The 20,881-nt window shown below is 31.0% G+C and overlaps 1 protein-coding gene across 2 annotated transcripts in view; it reads left to right on the top strand.

The window, feature by feature from the left end:
* The window catches only part of LOC129962581 (uncharacterized), a 93,918-nt gene that overhangs the window by 54,201 nt on the left and 18,836 nt on the right, over positions 1 to 20,881 (top strand). The gene's annotated exons all lie outside the window — the stretch shown is intronic.

The following is a 20,881-nucleotide window of genomic DNA, read 5'->3' as shown; positions in this document are numbered from 1 at the left end:
AGATTCGAATTTTAAAAATCGTCCAAGAGATGGAAATTGAAATGGATAAATCGAAACATGTAAACTACCACACAATTGTCGTAGTATTGCCTTAATCATATGAACCATATTAGTAATTTTTGTGGTAAAAATTTAGTTTTTAACTTATTGCATGTGCTTCTTACTTTCTAGAGTACAAAGTATATGAATTTCCACGTGTTAGACCTCCTTTGTCCGAAAAGCACATTTTTTGCATTATATCTATCTGTCTGTAATAAAGATAATTCAAAGATGCTTTGAAGTAGACTGTTGAAATTTAATATATTTAAATTAAAATTTTAAACTAAACCCATTCAGAGGAAAGGAGTTTGTATATCTGTCTGAGTACAAGTTGGCACAATAACTACAAAACGTTAAAGAAACGTTCAACACAAAATTGTTTATTTATCTTCTCAAATGCGCAAGCAGTTTACATACATTAATTATGTTTAAACAACATTTCCTATTGTCTTTGAATGAATTAACGAATACATTTTTTGTTATTTAATTGCAGGCATTTTAACATTTTTCACTTTTTTTCTATCTAAGTTTTAGTTTAAGACATTGGGTCCGATCATTTGTATTCCTGGAGAATCTAGATGTTTTCCAAAGTGCTCTATTTAAAACTTCAACTAGCACTTTTTACAAAATAAAAAGGCAATAATATTTATCATTGTTTAGATAACAACAAATCAAATCCTTTAGATTTATTTAGAATTTTAATGAATAAATTTTAATAAATATAATAGTAAATGGATCGATGAGCTTGTTATATTACATATTTTCTCATATTTTTAAATAAAACTGAATACGGCTATCCTCTACAGCAACAACTGCTAAAAACAAAGGTTTTGACAAATGAAAAGTAACAAATGCAGTAAATTTTCCGATTGAGCAAATTTTTATATTTTATTGGTAGAAAAATTTCAGTTAATTTCATGCAGCTTATTTTTGTTTTAATGAAGTGTCGTAAGACTTCTAAGTCAGGTTACCTACTTTTGCAGCTGTAAATGCGTATGAAACAAGGTCATTCAATGAATTTTGAATTCACGCAAAGTTATCGGTTTCATCATTTTAAAGTATATTTCACAATTCTTATTTTAAATGTTTTGAAACTAAAATTTAAATAAAAATAAGAGTTTAAAACATCTCATAGTATCTTGTGATGAAATCGAGAACACCTGCTCTTTCCCTAGACACTTTTTTTTTTTTTTTTTTTTTTTTTGCAGTCACTAGGTTTCATTAAATTTATAATAAAGATAATGACATTTTCCTACTATCTAGTATATATTCGATTCTGGTATTTTTCTTATAGAATACAATTTATTATTCTGAAGGTCATATTTATTCGTCTTTGTTTTAAAACACATCTAAAAATTAAAATTAGAATGACGTAATTATAGAAACAATGGATAAATAATGTTGCCAAACATGGTATGATAACTTAACAAAAATGAAATATCGAATGACGCAAATCGTTGTTATCAAACGAATAAAAAATATTAATTATAATTCAAAAGATTAAAGTATTTTTGTTAATGCTTTTGAATCACAAAACAACTTTTCATATATTCAAATATCCTCATTAATTCTTGTTTTTTTTTTTTTTTTTTTTTTCCCTTCCCTTCCCGCACTGCGCGAATATATGAGTAGAAAATCGAGTGAGCATACGCGTAATCCGTTTGAATCGTTCATTTCTTATTACAACGTCTTTATTACTTTCAAATAGTGAGATTTTATTTGTTTTCTTTAGATGCTTTTACGTGGAAAGAGACAGTATTTAAGTATCTAATTGAATATATTCTGTGCCTGTTTCAAAGACGCTTTTTCAGGGTACATAATACGTTTTCTGCTTTCTATATTCGCCCGGATATAAATATAGTATAACGCTAGATAAAAATGTGTGTATCGTCGCAAGCGTGGGATAAAGAGTATTTTTTATAAACAAATATCTGTATCCTTAGTCTGCTCTTTAAATAAAGGTAATTTTCGTTGTCGAAATTTCATAGCAGATTCATTCAGTGTTTATATATGATCCATGAAAAATTATGATAAATTCAGTTTTATCAAATGTATTTCAATAGGAAGAATTTATCAACAAATTGTTGATCAAATGAAAGTTAAATCACTTGAGGCTTCCTCAAAAGTTTGGACAGAATCATGGGTTCTTCCAAATCAGTCCTCGAGGGTAACGGGATGTCCGATCCCTACCACAACTGTCGCAGCACAATGACTTTATGTCCCGATTTTAGCCTCCAACGTTCCCTGGGCAGTCGTCTCTATTCTGCCCCACAAGTTCTGTCTCAGCTGTGATAAGGTCTCTGAAGAAAGGGAATGGCCTCTTATGCGGTGCATATCCACTCAGACGGAAAGACATGAAGTGGGTTGCTAAAACTGATATCTGAGAACGAAACTTGCGATGGATTTTTGACAGAATTCCCTTTGGCTTTTGTACAATGGAATTTCTACACTGTGATATTAATTTTCGAAAATTGTTTCCTGCAAATACATTAAAGTTTTCTATAACACAGTTGATTTGTTGTCATGTTGTAATTCAAAAGAAGTTACTTTACAGAACCGTCGAATGGACTTTAATGATAATACGGCGATGGTCACACACACACAAAAAAAAAACTACCGGCCCATGCACCATCTCTCCCGTAGGAAGTATGGCCTGTCATCGGCGATAGAAACACCGTCATTGGCAGACCCTTTAGAAAAATAAGAACCCTCTTTCTTATTGATCAATTCCTCATACTCAAATCTGAACTGCCCCCTTCTCTCTAAACTGGAGAAGTTGCTTTGTGTTGTAAGAGATTTTCCAGAGTATCGAATCCTAATGTCAAAGGATGCTATGTTGTCCATAATGTGGCTTTCATTCTGTGTTAATGCTCATAAGTGTTCGTGTAGATTTTCTGTACTCTAAGTGAATCCAGAGCCCCCCCCCCCCCCAAACCGTTTTTCCGCGATAAATTCCGAAAATATTGCAACACAATTGCTCTTTTCAATATAACTTCCAAAATATTATCTTTTGAAGAATGCTTATTTTTTTCGCCGTATAATTTTTTTCAATTTTTAATAAATTAAAAAAAATATTTTATGTATATTTTACAATACATATTTCATCATGGAAGTGAAACTCAACTCATTTCATTGTTGCCACTAATATTTCATCATTTTTTTACCCATTGTTTATAATCAAAACATGAAGATTGGGCTTATTTCGCCATACTGTGTAAATTTCAGTAATGGGTATACTTTAAATAAAAATTTTGATTTTTTTTTTTCTATTTACAGTTAAGATTTAAGTGCAGTATCAAAAAATGGTAAAATTTTTTTTTAATGCACCCATTTTTAATACTGCTTTTAAAAACTACTGCTTTTTTCTGTGATATAAAAAGATAGAGACAGAAATTAGGGAAATGCGTTGCGTTAGAACTAAGTAAGACTATTGAAACAGTATAAATTTATATGTTTATCAAAATTTGAAGTTTCAAAATCTTATAATACTTTGTTGAGGAAACTATTAAGAATAGCTATATAAAATATTTAACTGGGATTTTTAATAAGCAGTAATCCTCTCAAAATAACTGGTCACTAAATATATATATGTGTGTGTGTGTTTTATGTATATATATATATATATAGAGAGAGAGAGAGAGAGAGTTTCCGATTTATTCCATCCCGGGAAGCATAATTTATGTACAAGCAAGAAACGACAAAATACGTCAGTCCACGATACAAGAGAAGAGCGAAAGAGACAGAAATATTTTCCCCATACTATAAGATTCTGATAGGGATTTCTTTGAAAAGTAACGATTTAGTAAACGGAAGTATAGGTATCTTTAAAAGTTTTTGCTAAGCATGACAGATTATTTTATCCCTTCACTCGTATCGTGAAAACTTGCTGATTAAAGCAGTTTTACAGAGCTCGTGTAGGATTAATTAATTAAAAAAATGGAATTGTATCAGGAAATAAGAGAACATTTTAGCATGAAGTTAATATGGGTTAAATTAAGATAAAAATTAGGATTTAAATTAGATTTATATATATATATTTATATATATATAAAGAATTAAAATAAGAATTAATATATATATATATATATATATATATATATATATATATATATATATATAATATATATATATATATATATAAAATATAATATATATATATATATATAAAATATATATATATATATATATATTTATTTTAATTCTTTATATATATATATATATATATATATATATATATATATATATATATATATATAAAGAATTAAAATAAAAAAAACAAATATAAATTAAACCCAAAAAAAATATAAAAAAGAATCCGGCCTGAAGACTTTTTCAAGGGTCACCCTCAGGCAGGGATTCAAAAAAAGGGATTTTTTCTGTGAAGGAAATGCAGACATTAGTCTAATAATGATTCCTCGTGACCCGAAAATTCCCTGAAATTAGACCAAAGAGATATACCATTTTAACAGAAAGGAAAATACAAAACAACAAATTAGAAGAAAATAACCACTACAAAGTAAAAATACAATAACAAAAATCTTCATCTGTGTTTTAAAAGTAGCTGCAGTTGCTCTCTCTAAATACTGTGAAGTTCTTTTTTGGTTTTAGTTTGAATAGGTAATAATTTTTAGTTGCGATTTCGAAACTGTTTTGTTTCGTTTTCATTTTAGTTTCGTTTTCAAACTATTTCTTACTATTATATATATATATGAAAAGAAGCATGTTTCATCCAAAGGGTTTTTTCCTTTTTGCAAACAGCATTAGTTAATAGTCTAAAGTGCCCTTTTCCAAGTTTTCGCTTCTTTATTTTACACCATTTGTCACATTACCTCTTGCACACTTAACATTTACAATTTTAAAAAAAATATAAAGAAGACAGACTTTTTTTTTTTTTTTTTTTTTTTCCTTATTTTGCCATTTTTTCTCTGAGGAGGAATTTCGTAATCTGTCCATTTTATTTTCCAACTGTTCTCCAAATCGTTCGAAAACTCTGCATGTTGATAAACAAATAAGAAAAAAAGAAAGGCAAAGTACTTAAAATTCTGTTTTTACCAAGCTGGTACACAGACCCATTTGTGTGTAAAAGGACATTTCTCTCTTTGCTTTTTTATTACTTTGATTAGCACACGAAAGACCTTTAAAACCCGAACTTTCATGTCCAAGAAAAGAAAGAGGGGGGATTCTTTTCGCTGGCGAGCCTGCCACTGCCGATAAACCGTCAGTGGATGGTTCGCAAATGTGACAGGTGCTTTGTACCGAGAGGGGAATTATACCGACAAATCATTCTTTGAGTTAAGTTTTTTTTTTTTTTTTTCCCTTTTCTTTGTTAGCTAGTGGTTTTCAGAAATACTTTTAGCAATGGATTTGAAGGCGTTTGCTGGTATTTTGATAAAAATGAGGCTTATTTCCATGTACTAATGCCATTGAGGGAAAACGATCGATGCTGTTTGTGTGCGCATAAAATTTAGTGTTGTCATCATCGTGTAACTATTTTTTGTTTTTTAATTTGTTTATGGAAGTTTGGTTTCACCGCTTTTATTTCTAATGGCTTTAATCTGACATTTTCATTTACAATGACTTATTTAAAAAGTGAATTAAAAAGTTTCCAAAATGAAATAACTTTATTGGTTATTACGTTAATTTAAATAAAACAGGGAAGTATGGTTCTGAAATCTAAAAACCACAAAAGGAAGGATGTTTTTTTTTTTTTTTAATTCGCTTTGACTGAAATTTTATCTTATTAAATGCAAATGATATCTTAACAACTAATAGATATTCATGAAGCCAGTGATGCTCTATTGCGTTTAGACCTTTTCTCAATCAGGAAATACAATTGGCTTATATTACACTTTGATCGATGAATTATTCGGTGAAAGAAAATCAACAAGAAGACGCTGTTGCGGAAGACTATTTTATTGAATTTAAAATGTAGCTAAATACTTAAATTTGAAAATATCTTCAATCCGAGAAACGAGTTGCATCAGTAAGTCTGAATCTAAATCAAACAATAATGAAAGTAATACTAAACACTTAATTTCTGATTAAAGATTTCACGTTATAATCTTCATTTAATGTTCATTAAACATTTAATTTAATGAATGTTCAAATTACAATTAACAATACTTCAGAAGACATAAGTTTGATCAAAGTTTTTGTTGGCGCTTCATATCGTGAAGTGTACCAATCTTTTATCAGTAATCAAGCATTTTGTACTATTTTCGTTATTGTTTGATTTATGTTTAGACCAATTGATACAAAAACTGTTTCTCAGAATAAAAATATTTTCAGCTTTAAGTATTTAGCTACTCTGTAAATTAAACAAAACAGTCTTCCGCTGCAGCATCTTTCTTTGATTTTCTTTCGCCCTCTTTCGTTACATTTGACCCTTCGGCCAGCAGCTACATTTAGTTCTTTCTTTCTTTCTTTCTTTTCTTTTCTTTTTTTTTTTTTAATTCTCTAACTTTGCAGGAATCTGGTAAGCCTTGAGATTCTTTTTTTTTTTTTTCCCTTTCAACATTTTTTTAACAACTTAGCTCATTTATTAAGGTCATTTAAAAACCTGTGAAAATTAAATGAAATAATACGTAAAAATTAAAATAAAATCAGGGGATCATATTTGCAGATTAAAAGATGAGCATGCTTTGAAATAAAATCGAAAATAAAAATCATAATTTCCTCTTATGTTAAAAAAAACCATATTTTAATTATAATTGTAATGGTGGGAAAAACGCGTGATCTAAAGATTTAATGCAACAATAAAAATAGTTTGAATTTGTTGATAACTGTAGGAAGAACTTTTACAAATTGTATTAAATTTAATTTTGAAATATATAGTTATTTGATAGTTATTTAATATTGTGCTTTCATTCAATTATAAAGGCTTTGTAATCGAAGTTATTCATACTACTATCAAGTATTGCCTAAATCTTTGTTCCCTATTCTAGTAGCATATTATAGCACAAAAACCATTTTTATATCAATTTAAAATTCATAAAAAAATTCAATTATACCAATTTTATTTCTTTGCATTTTTTTTCATTGTTTTAGTTACTGCATTGATATTCCAGTTCCTTCCGACTTTCTTTAAATACATTTATCTCTTTATCTCTCTCTGTGTGTGCACATTATCGCAGCTATAAATTTATTAGTAAATTTTAAAAGTGTGTGCGTGTGTGTGTACATATGTATGTGAATCGAGGTAAAAATCACGAATCAAGTCTAAAGGATTTTTATGCTCCATTAATTTTTTTCCTTCTAAAGCGCATATGGCATTTAGTAAAATAAAAAGTTTCTATCAAATAATTGGTCTATGGAAAGATAGCTAAAATTTTTATTTGCGATTATTTGCGATTCTCTTTATTCGGAATTTCGAAGCTAACCTCAAAATGTACCGATTTGTTGGAAGTAATTTTGAATCGCAGTCAAATGACGATGACGGCATCTGAGTTGGCACAGTACTAGAGGGAGGGAATTTGACTTCGACTGGTTTAATGCACATCAGACTTGCGTACCCGATGTTGATTCTACTGTGGAATGGAGTTTCGAACTTACAATCCTTTGACGTCGATGCCAAGACTTTCTCTTCGTCGTACCAAATTGTTCAAAAATAGGACAATTGGGTTTTAACTCTTCCCCTGCTTTACCAAATGATCGACTGGTTTCATAAGTAATATAATTTTTAGTTTTATTAACTTTTAATCTTAAAATATAAATTATATGAATGAGGCTCATGGTGGTTTGCTGTCGAATTTGTGGATTTTGTGGATTTTATTGGCAAACTTGAACAAGTCGAAACTTGAACTTCACGAATTTTACAAAGTTCCAATGTCTGGATAAGGATCCGGTGAGTTATGTATGCAAATATCTGTCCATTGGCGGTGTGTTGTTTCATGTACTGTCTTTTCTGGATAACCAGGGTTGAGGAGGTCAAGTGGTAAAGCTTGACTTTTGGGCTGGAACGTTCTAAATTCGAAACCCTGCCAACCTCAGAACCACCGATGTGGTACAAGTTAAATTCGTCAGTGTCAAAATCCTCTCCTTGATCTGCCTTAAAATCTGGAAGATGAATACCTACTGAGTATCATTAAATTATTTGAAAAAAAATTAAATTTGTGGATTGTACCGAAAATTTTATAGATATCTATAATTTTAATAATAAACCAATATGATTAATTTAATCCGTTTATGCGTTTTTGAATTATCATTTTCACATTGGACACATATGGACATATATCTGTAAATTTGTTGAAAAAGGCTATATGCAGAATGACTTAATTGTAGGTAGCCCTTTGCCTCTTTTGAGCCTGTGCGTTCACAAACAGACAAATATTGTTCACAAAAACGTATTTTTCAGATTTGGGAAAATTTGTAATGTTATGATTCTTTCACGATTGCAATACTTACTCTTTATAGTATTTATAATATCCGTGAAAGTGTATATGAGCTCTCTGATTACCACTCTTATGTAAATTTGATTGTGAACTTGAGGTGAAAAGTTTATAAGCCAGTTAATAGCTACGCTACCCGAACAATTGTTTTTGTATCGTGGTCATGTTACTGGGCTACGAATCACAAGGTCCCATGTTTTATTCTCGCTCATCGCCAATCCGCCACAAACTAAATTAGTATAAGTGAAAGAAAATACCATGCGAGTAATAATCATAATAATGATAGCCAATACATATAGAAGTGAAATTGCAAGGAATCATTTCTATTGATAATGAAGTATCATGTTTCACGATAAATTAACTTTCATTTTTCGGCAAATCAAAGAAAAAACACTATTACTCTTTTTTCGCCACCTGAAAGTTGATTTGCAGTGTCATCTGGAAGAGTTCCGATGAATTCCCGGGTGCCAGCCGATGGAACCACACAAATTTATTGCCCCGTACAACTACCCGCACTTGCCCTTTTTTTTTCGGTTTCGTGCGGCTTTGTCCGGTCTCCTTGGCAACGCAAATCCTTATTTTACACAGGCTCTCTTTTTCCGATTTGACCGCTTTCCGGAAGGGTCTGGGGGACAGTGGTTTGAGTCCAGAGTGCTATTCTTTTAATTCGGAAGAGAATTTTTCTGCCTTTACACGCGAATACACGAACAAATTGTGTTTCGCCTTCGACTAAGACATCATTCACAATCCCTTCACCCCATGCAAGTGGAATTGTAGCCCTCCTCGCCATGCTACTTTACTGCAATCCCCTCGCAGAATGGCTTGTTAGAATACACTGAACCCCTCCCCCTCATCCACACACTCTCAACCTGTCCATTCCTTCCACACAAAATGGCGCCAAGTTATGAAAATTAGAAGAAATTGGATACCCATATTTCCGCTCCACACCAATTCTGACCGATTTTGGCATGGAGGTCATGGCGTAGAGTGATTGTATCGTAAATGATCGACTTAAAAGAAGAACGCATTTCACGTATATATTTACAAATTAGCTTATTTGAAAGAAATATTTTAATTAAATTATAACTATTTTCATGCAATATTGTAAATAAGTAATTTCCCGATAATATAAATTTTGCATATATAGTTTTAAATAACTACTACATAGACAATTAATAACATGCTTTTGAGTTTCAAAATTCAGATTAATATTTAAAAATAAATGTGGAATCTTGTCTATATCGGAAAGAGTCGAAACATTGGCTTGATATTCTTCCTGTGTGTTGTGTTCATTATGAATTTTTTTTAAGTAACTTCCTCGAGAGATACATGTTCACATTGAATTCCTTCAATACAGGCACAGTCGATATTGATAGCATAGTTCGTACGTGGGAAAAAAGAAGAAAGTTTAGCAGAAATTTTTAAACATATAATCAACAATTTCTGAATAAAATAAATATAATGTCTTGCTATTACCTCCTAAACATACCGCAATATAATCTGAACTTGTAGGTTAGTAGTTATAAACCAAACGCAATATGTGAAAGCAAATTTCGCTCCAAATTATCAAATTCTATGCGCAGTTCTGTGACATCACTATTTGCATTTCATTTCCTTCCCTTGCTAACACATGTCTATATATTATTATGAATTTGTAATATTGCTTCCTTGGCATATTACAGATATAGTAATAACTGCTGAACGAATGGTGAGTCAATGATCTTCCATCTTGGCGACGAATTTGGCGGCAAAACTGAAAGACTCAGAATATTCGAAAATCTTGTCAATATCTTCATAGGACCCAAGTTCTGGTATTTATAATAGGAATTCGTTGCTCTGTCATGGGAGCTATAGAAAGCTATATTAAAGAAGCCTGAAAAAGTACGATATACGTTGTGAATATTGTTCAAGAAAATACTATAATTTTTTTTATTTTTTGGATATTTTGTGTCTTCCTTCTATAAGAAAATTAAGACTGTTCAATCTTAGATACTTTATGATATGTGAACGTATTTCTCATTTGAATTCATTCATTTCTGAAGAACTTGTGCATCGAAATTGCATACAGGAAATACCAAAAATGTAGAAAGAACTTCGAATGATTATTGCATATACAATTAACGAATTATGGCGAAATTTTCTACAGTACACTCCCAATTATCCGCGGAATTGGGTGGCGTGGCCGTCGCGGATAACAAAAATCGCGGATAATCCGAAAAAAGCTAAAAACGGGTATAGCAAAAGAGTCATTCCAACTTTGAAAAATCGTTTTATGTACAATGAAACGTAAAATAAACAGCAGGAAATGTTTAACTAATGCTTAATATTTTAGTATATCACTCAAAACTAACCTAAAATGCATTTTGTTAATGAAAACAGAAAGGTGCTTTGTACTTACGACAGGCGTCAAGGATACACAGAAAAATGAATACATATGTATTGTTTTAATACTGTAATGTATTATGTAATTACAAAAGCACAACTGTAAAACTACAACTTTTTGAAGAAATCAGTCATTTGTGTTTGCTTCTTGCTTTGGAAGCATTTTCTCTTTGCTTGGAAGCAAAAAAAAAAAAAAAAAAAAAAAAACTTAGTGCGGCAGGCGCGGATAATCGGGAGTATACTGTACTTCAAATTAATAAAAAGAAATTTAAAATCTTGACTGGATTCTGTTGAAATTATGGTTAGATCGAAGAGGGAGCATTGAGTTATCTCATTCAAACGAGATCTGCCCTCTCTGTCACAGCGATAGATTCCAGGGTGTTATTCTGACGTGTTCCTCTGGTACTCATACTAAAACGTTTTCTTTTATGAATATAAACTAGCCGCTTTTGACGACCAGAATCGCCAATATTATTGGATTTCTAAACTGTTAATTATTAATATGAAATGCATTTTCTTAAAAAACATCTTTTAATTTGATACGACTAAAATACTTGAATTTAATTAAAACAGTTTATTGTAAATTATAAAGTGTATAATATCACAACATAAAAGCATAAGTGGAAATCGTACTACGGACTGCATGATTGATAAAAGTAGATGATTGAATGTTTTGATGGAGATTTTGAATTCCATTATAGCATTTAAAAATATTGTTTCATATAGAATATAAAATTGAATTAAAAATATTATTGCAGTAAAATAAAAAATTATATGGATTTGAATTTTATATCATTAAAAAAGATAAATTTTTAAAAATCTTAAGATAATACAAAAAACATTTTTTTATGAGATAATTGTTTTGGAAGATATGATTTTTTCATTTCCTGTGGTCAAGTAATAACGATTATGGTTAGAATTAAAATTAATATACGAGTGCCAAAATTGAAAAATTTTGGAGCAGTTTCTCACCAAATATAATCGTGACAATTTTTTATTACAACTTTATAAATCGTGTTTGTTAGCATTTCTGGAACACACCCAGGATTGCAGACTTTTAAAGAGTTCCTGAACGATTGACACAATTTTGAACTGGCTTGTCGAGAAACCGTACATTAATCTTATCACAATTAATTATCTGAAAACGATTAAGCCTATTTTTGCACTTAATTCGAGTATTTCTTTATTTTATTTTTTAAATCTTCTCTCCTCTGATTGAATGTCCTCTTTGGTGACATGGTGAACTACTTCTGGAACACTTTTAATAATATTTTGCAGCTCCATTAATTAGCTAAGCAAAAGGTTTGATTCAGTACAGCTGAAGAAACGTTTAGTGAACTTGAACTTGAATATAAACAGAGAGGGATATAGCGATTAAGACTGTTATCCCATAGGAGCGAAAAAGTTACAGTTTATGGATATCAAAATACGTGAGGGCTTGAATAAAGATGCTTAGATGATGTTTGCTTGAGAGATTGAGACAAAAGAACGGCAGAAGAAATGTTCGGCTGTTCGATGTTAAGTTTTTTCCAGAACGCTTCTCTGTAGACTGTATATTTTGAACATTTTAACAAGATGTGGGAAATGTTGTCTTCGTTGCATTCATAAGGGGTTGTCTGAAAGATTGAACTGTGAAGAAGACTTTGAGTAATGATCATTTTACAAATCACCCGTGCAATAAGTTTATCCTGAATCCTACTTCTAGTCCAATTAGTGATTGCGCTAATGTCTGGGAAGTCCCCGATCAAAGCTAGATATTTGCTCCTGTGATTGAGGCAATCTGAAATTCATATGATATTTTGTTTATATTTGACTGTTGTCTTTTGACAAACAACAATAAGCTTGATTTCTATGCCAAGTGCGTTAGTGTTATATATATATATATATATATATATATATATATATATATATATATATATATATATATATATATATAGGTTTCGCTCCACCAAGTATAGAAAATATGATTGTTTATATTTTAAACCAAATACATCAATAACTTTTGATTTTATGACAATAACATCTGGATTTATTTCCATCTTTCCACTGCAGTTATGATCTTCTTGTCTTTATTTATTTATAAAGTATTGAAACTTTTCTCACTTTTGGATATATAATCTTATATTATTAGCTGTATATTGCTTCGAGTATTCTAAAAAATCCTGCCAAAGCATATTGCATTCGTGAGATCTTGTTTTCAGCGAAATTTGGCGATTTTGTCCACCTCGAGCAAAAACTCACTGTTCTCCTCAGTGCTCGGAATGTGCGAAGGTGTGGTTCAACTTCCATTTCCGCTTTATTTTATTTCCCCTTCTCTTTTGTAGCGGATCTGGGATTTTGAGGTTTGCCTTCATTTCCGGAGATCTTTATCCCATTCTGATGGGATCGAGAGGAGATTTCGTCCCGCTGCGGTTTGCTCCGGCACATTATCCCGGAATTTCCCACCCCCCTCTCCGCCATCCCAAGTTACCCGGAGAGATTTGCCCCACCTACGATGCTCCCTGGAAAAAAAAATGAAGGAAAAATTTTCTTTCTTTCTTCTTTCTATTATTTGCTGCCATCCTTTTCCTTCGAGGATTTCGGGGTTTTTATTGTCGGAACTCGAGTTTAAACTCGGTAATCCGGTGATATGCTTCTGATGTATTGCTCGCTTTTGGACCCCCGGCTCTTCTTAGCCCTGGAGAATGATGTTTTGCAGACTCTTCTGCCTTTTCCGGCCTTCTAAGAGTGCATGTGTAGACAGTGCATCTCTGGTACTGTGAAAATTCCTGTAGTTATGTTAAAAACCGGAAAATTATAATTGAAAGATTCGGGATCAGAGTACAGTAGAATGGTTAAAAAGTTAGGGATTTCAAGAGATAATTCCTGTCGTTGTGTTAGAACTGAAGATGAAACATGAGGTAGTTATAATTAAAATATTCTACTTTAGGGCTCTGTAGAAAAGGGAGAAAAAAAACTAAGCGATCTTAAGAATATAATTCTTGAAATTGTGCTAAAAGCTGGAGATGAAACGCAGGGAAGTTAGAATGAAAGTATCCTGGTTCAGAGTATCATAGAAAAGTGCAGGGGTAAGGGTTATAAAAACGATAAATACTGTTTTGAAACATTAGAGAATATGAGAAAACAAAAGAGGAAAAGAAATAGATAGAAAATAAACGAAGCCTTAGATGTAAACATAAACGAATAAATTTTATTATAAAAAGCTTGTTAAAAATGCACTTTTAAGAATTAAATTTTTTAAAATTTAAATTTAAATTTACTTTTTTAAAATTTATAATTTATTTTCATTATTTTGAAATATAAAATCTGTTATGTAATATGTTAATATCTTTTAAAAGAGGTGATAGTTTTTTTATATCCAAAAATCAATTTATTTAAAGCTTGACATATATTTTTTATCAATGCATATTATTATAAGAAATTTAAAATATATTTTAAATGTATCAAATTCATGAATACTAAGAAAAAATGCAAGTTACATATAAAATGCATTTAAATAATAAAAAAAATTATATTTATTGCACAAAATATAAAAAAAATATACAGAAAATTATTCTACTTCTAATAAATATTACAAAATATAATTCAATTTCTGAACAGCAGAAAATGGCAAGGAACTGACATCCATTTAGTGAATTAATTGATATCACTGTAAGAGTCAGTTTTTCATGATAATGTTTTCTTAAGATAGCAAAATAATTTTTGTTTTTATTTTAAAAAGTGCCTCTTCTAAGATAAGATTATAATAAATTAAATTCAAAAGAACTAAAGCTAGCTTCGATTTTCGATTTTCAACTACTATTTCAGATATTATTGATTTTCAGATACTATTGACTGCTTACCAAGAATAAATTAAACCTAGCCAATGGTGACAAAAAAATTCTGTAAACATGTTAAAATTACGTCAAAGTTAATAGATCTTAACTATGCAAGGCGTTCTCTGGTATTATCACCTTTAATAGAGAATATGCGTGGAAGTTTTGAAAAGACCACTCCCGCTGGTTTTTATTTGATTCTTCGGGGGAAAAAAAGCACTTTTGATAATTAATTGCTATTCTGTTTTATTATTTTAACTGATCTGCTTCCAAATTAGAAACAATGAAAACATTATAAAATTCATTAATAGTGGTGGAAAATATTGTTGCAAATTAGATATAAAAATACTTTTAAAAATTTAGAAAAAACCATGAAAAATAGTACTGCAATCAAATTGGTATCATTAAAAATATTTTTTTAAAGTTTTAAGATAGTGTAAATATAGTTTCTGCGTGAATATATTTCTGAAATTTACCGACTAGAAAAAAAATTTGCTGAATTTCTAATTAATTGAAATTCTAATTAAAATTTCATAAAAATGCCTCGAGATGCACATTTTAAATTTTTTTAATGTATTTTTCTCGCATTTGAGTCTAACATCTATCCTGTTTAGCACCAACAGAAACACACACGTTCGCTTTTATTATTAGGTGAGATACGTGAATTTTTACATCGTAAATATTTTCACGGGAAAAAAAAAGGAAGCAATATTTTCAATGAAGACGCTAACATGGAAATGAGTAGTTCGTGGAGGAGGAAGAAAAGATTTAATTTCGTTCCGACTCGGAGAAGCGATGATTAGGGGGCGCCCCATCAGCGAAAGAAATCCTAAAATTCAAATTGATAGGGGCTGCAGCAGTGGGAGAGTCGTCTGGATCCCGATTCGCGATTTGCCTGCCACTGCCACCATCAACTAGGTTGCTGCATTTCCAGATCCACTTCAGTCGCCAACTTGGCGCTGTCTTAGATTTTTCGGTCGACTTACTTCTGGTAACTTAGTTAATAACTGTAACTTTAAGTAGTAACCTTAAGTTTTTGATTTTTAAACTTTCTGTAATAATCGGTATAAAAATCGATATAAGGTACTACATACTATAAATACAATGAAATGAGCGACATAATTGTAAGGGTAAGAGAAAATTTAAAAAATTAGCAAAATCTGACGACTTTTTTTCTCTCTCATTATTTCTTTGAAATTTATTGAAAAAATTCAAAATCTTGTAGTTTTAGAAAAAAAATTTTAAAGCATTATTCTTGCATAAATTAAATATATTGAATTGTTTCAACTGTACTGTAAAAATCTGTACTGTACTATGAAGCATATAACGCACCATATTGTGTTAATATACTAGAAAATAAAAAAGATAACATTTCTGTTAATGACTTTTCAAAATTCTTTTCATACCTTAGAAATTTCTTACTGGTAATTAAATCCGTTTGATTAAACGTCCTTCCGTTTGTGTGGAAACTTAGATTGTGGGTTGTTGATTTAAGTATCGCTCAGTTATAATTTTTAGAAAAAACCAGTGGGAGGTGTTCTCCACAAAATTTTCTCGCATACTCTCATAAACTTGTGATGCCAGAGAATGCCTCGTGGCATTGGCGTGTAATATTTACGAAATAATAACTTTTGGCGTAAATTTACCATCTTTACAGAACTTATCGTAATTTACAGAACCTCACCTTTGGCGAGTTTTTTGACGATTAATCCCAGGCATGCGGATAATAGTATCTGAAAATTGAATTTGAGCTTTAGACACGATTTACTCACTCGAATAGAACAAATATTTAACGCAAAACTGCACTTGTAGTCACAAATTCCTATACCAAATTTGATATATTTAAGTCTAAAATGTTTCTGAAAGTACAGACCGACAGACAATCAGCCCTTCGTTAGATTTGGTTCAAAATTTGACAGGTTCTACACTATAGATTTTAAATTTGTGTACCGAATCTTATCTATCCAGCTCACTTAGTTTTATATTGGAACAGCCGGACAGACGAATTTCCTCTAAACAGATTTTACTCAAAATTTGATAGAAATCAGCAATTTTGGTGTAAAGATGGTATAATAAATTTTAATCGTCTAGCAGAAAGCATTTTTGAGTTATTTTTGTCACAGACAGACATACTTACATTTTCTAAAAGTGTGTTTTACAGACTCAGGGCGTGGAGATTCGTCAAAATATAGAGTTCGAATTTTTTGACGATTCCTATATTTCATAAATTCTACGTATAAGGGAAAGTAAAAAAGAGGTGTTTCTTAAAATGGTCTTCATGTTGTTTCAAAACGGGGCATTAATCTGGATGAACTAAACCCAAGATTTTTAACTCGAATTTTCGATTCAACTACTTTTGAATCTGGTGCGCTAAATCGCCAAATATTGCTCCTCATCTTTTTGTGAGCCAGTGAGTCTCAAATGAAGAGCGATACAGCGCCGAAGGATGTATGAAGTTGTCATCAGAAGGGGAGGGTCGGGGGACCTAACGACGTGAACTCTGGCAACAGCTGGCCCCTTTAATGTCTGCTCGTTTACTCGCCACCTTGTCTTTTGGTCTGAAATTGATTTCATTTCCGCGCGCTCTCTTTCCCAAAACTTCAATTCAGGCAGTGTTTTGAGGCCGAACTTTGGAATGGTGGATTGAGATTCTGTTTAGGGGAAAACTTATCACCTGCGGTTATTTTTCATCTGCTCTTAGCCTTCGGTGAGAGATTTAATTTTGTGTTCAGAAGTGTTTGGATACTTTGTTTTTATACAGTGGACACTTTATTATTATTATTTGTTATCTGATATACATTGAATAATCAAATGGAAATTGTTTTTGGAAACTGAACTCATGTTTTCGTATCTCTCTATAGTTTAAAAAAAGAAAAAAAAAACAAAAAAAAAAAAAAAAACAGTGTAAGTAGTTTTTCCAAAACTTTCGCGCATACTCTCTAATAAAGGTGCTATTTCAGAAAAAAAAAATATGCATGGAACTAGTGTAATTTTTGGGTGAATTTAGCGTTTTTGCTAAATCTATCGAGTCATCCTTGGCGAGTTTTATGGCAATTAATCCTTGACATATGGTTAATAGCATACGAAAACCGAATTTGCATTTTAAGCGTGTTTTTCCCGACCAATTGGAACAAAACTTTGACACAAAATTATTACCTGTAGTCATATACCAAATTTGAAATATTTAAATCATTGTTTGTTTTTTTAAATTGTCGCGTTTATATGTTTCTAAAAGTACAGATTGACATATGATCAATTTTTTGCTGCATTTGCCTCAAAATTTGATAGATGTTTACGCTATAGTTGCTAAATCTATGTACCGAATCTTATCTATTTAGCTCTCTTCGTTTTTTAATTATCGTGTTAACTTATATTCGAGCAGCCGGATAGACGGACTTCCTCCGGACAGATTTTACTCAAAATTTGATAGAAAAGGAAGTTTGGTGTAACGACCGTTTACCAAATTGCATCCGTCTAGTTCAAAGCGTTTTTGAATTATCTTTGTCACATACAGACAAACAGACGGACGTTTTTTAAAAATATGTTTTTCGAACTTAGAGAGGTCTAAAACGTGGAACTTTGTCAAAATCTCGAATTCGAATCTTTTTTAACGATATTTACTATACTAAACAAGAATTTTTTTAACGATTATTTTCTATACTAGAAAGTAAAAATGAGAAAAAAATATTTTTTTTCGTATGTACAAGTTGGTATGAATCATTTATAACATGTGACACAAAATTCAATTTAACTAAAACATAATATAAAAAAATAATTAATTTTTCCTTCATACATCGGGAACTTAGTAATTTATTAGCATCTGAAAATTAATTAAGTTGAAGATCATATCAAGAAATGTTTTTCATAGGCACGTTAAATCATATCAATAATATAATAACAAACTAACATTTCTTCATTACCAAACTTGGAAAGCATAGATAATCTCATTTCCAAACAAAATTATCGCCGTCTCAAGCTTCCTTAAATTTTCGGATAAAACAATTCAATTAATTTTGTCAACTAATACGTCCGTGATATATTTACCCTCAATTTAGACAAAATTCTAGTTGAATAATTAAATTATATTTCCGGATTTGTTATATTATTTATAATTTATTATCAACGTTTTTTTCGTTAATGATCCTCAAGCCGAGTGAAATTTTGTTTGTAAAATGAGAGGTACTTTACAAGATCAAAAAGCGTATTTAAGGAATTTAGTAGAGCCTTGGTACCGTTGATTTAAAGCTCATTTCCACTGAATTCCAGTATTGCCAACAACTTACCTTTACGTTTTATTCAGGACGCAGTAAAATTGATGAGCATTTTGAATAACTATTACAAATCTAGTTTTTAGGATGCGTCAAAGTTTCATAACTCAAATTACTTCATACAAATGTGGAATTTCACCATATACCAATACTTCTCAATTTGTTGATCGTCAGTGATCAGGCGCTGCTAATAAATTGGAAGTCAGAATATCATATATATCAGTATTTGTGTATATATAAGTGTGCGTGCGTGCGTATGCGTGTGTGTGTGTGATCGAGAGAGAAAGATCTCAAAATGGAAAAAGATCTACTTCTTTGCCACGAAGTGATATCAAAAAGTTGTGAAACTAAATTGAAACTTCCTGCCATTGTCGTTTCCAGACTAACAAAAAATAGGAAACGATTGTTGATCGTTGTTGATACACCAACAGATTACAACACAAAACTGTAAACACATTCACAGACCGCATCGACAGTTTAGAGTCATTTTGTTGGAAAATTTATATCAGTTGCATTCTCTTAAACTCTTTCTCATTCTCATAGTTCCAACCTTTATGAAAATTTGTGTGATAATGCGGATAGTGCATAATGAAATTTTCCGATCTTCAGTCCTCTTTCTTCTTATATATCCGGTAAAAAAAAATCAAGTTATGACTTGCTTACAGAAATTGTTTTGCCCATAGCCGAGTCTAAAAAACGCAATATCAGAAAAATTTTAATTTGATATGTACATCTGAAAGTTTGTTATTGCCCTAAAAGAATCAGTAATGCAGTGAAGATGCGTTTTTACTTTCTCGTCTACGTAGTATAGAGAAAGTATAGTAATCATAAAAAAATTCGGACTTGACATTATAGCGAATCTCCACGTTTTAGATTTCCCTGAGTTCGGAAAACACATTTTAGGAAAACGTCCGTCCGTCAGTCTGTCTGTGGCAAAAATAACGCAAAAACGTTTTGACGTAGGCGGTTGATATTTGGTATACGGTCTTTACTCCAACTTCTGTCAAATTTTGATTAAAATTTGCTCAGAGTAAGTTCGTCTGTCTGGCTGTTCGAATATAAGTCAACACAATAACACAAAACATAGAGAGCTAGATGGATAGGATTCAGTGCACATTTTTAACATGTATAGCCTAGACATCTGTCAAGTTTTGAGACAAAACCAACTACGGATTGACTGTCTGTCGATCTGTATTTCCAGAAATATGTAAACGCGGTAACTCAAAAATGTAATAACTTTAAATATATGAAATATATTATGAGATTTTGTGACTACAAGTGCAGTTTTGTGTCAAATCTTTGCTTCAGTCGGTTGAGAAAAACTTATCTAAAGCACAAATTGGATTTTTGGATACTATGAACTGCATGCCAGTGATTAATCGTCTAAAAACACGCCAAATATGATACTATAGATTCAGTAAAAATGCTAAATTCACGCCAAAAGTTAATATTTCGGAACTATGGTACGCCTATTCCATACAAGGTGTACTCTGGCATGACAAGTTTATTAGGGAGTATGCGAAAAAGTTTTGAGGAGACCAGTCTCGCTAGTTTAAATATTACTTAGGAGCAATCTTTGGAGGCGAGCATTTTCGAAATTTTCAATAGTTCAAATGGCTATCAACAATTTTAAGAACAGCTCTTTTTTCGATGAATGAAAAATTCCTTTTGATAATAATAAAAAAACATCCTTTAAGATTAAAATGGGTGTTTATTAATATAAATAATAAAAATAAAATAAAAACACCCTTTAGAATAAATGAGTAAACCTTACCGATTTCTTTAAAAAAAATGTAGCAATTATTTCAAAACTATGTTACATATAAACTGCATGCCGTTTTCGAACTTTAATATTCGCTGAATGTCTTCGGCAAATATAATAAAATTTTAGTTGCGAAAAAACATATTAATGTGTGATATATGCCGATTCGGAAGGGGGAGGGAACAATTAAAAGCTAGCATATGGTTAATGCTTGCAGTAAGTATCGGA

The sequence above is a fragment of the Argiope bruennichi genome, chromosome 3 (genome assembly GCF_947563725.1).
Source record: "Argiope bruennichi chromosome 3, qqArgBrue1.1, whole genome shotgun sequence".
NCBI lineage: Eukaryota > Metazoa > Arthropoda > Arachnida > Araneae > Araneidae > Argiope > Argiope bruennichi.
The sequence above is the reverse complement of the archived record's forward strand: the minus strand, read 5'-3'. Positions and strand labels throughout refer to the sequence as shown.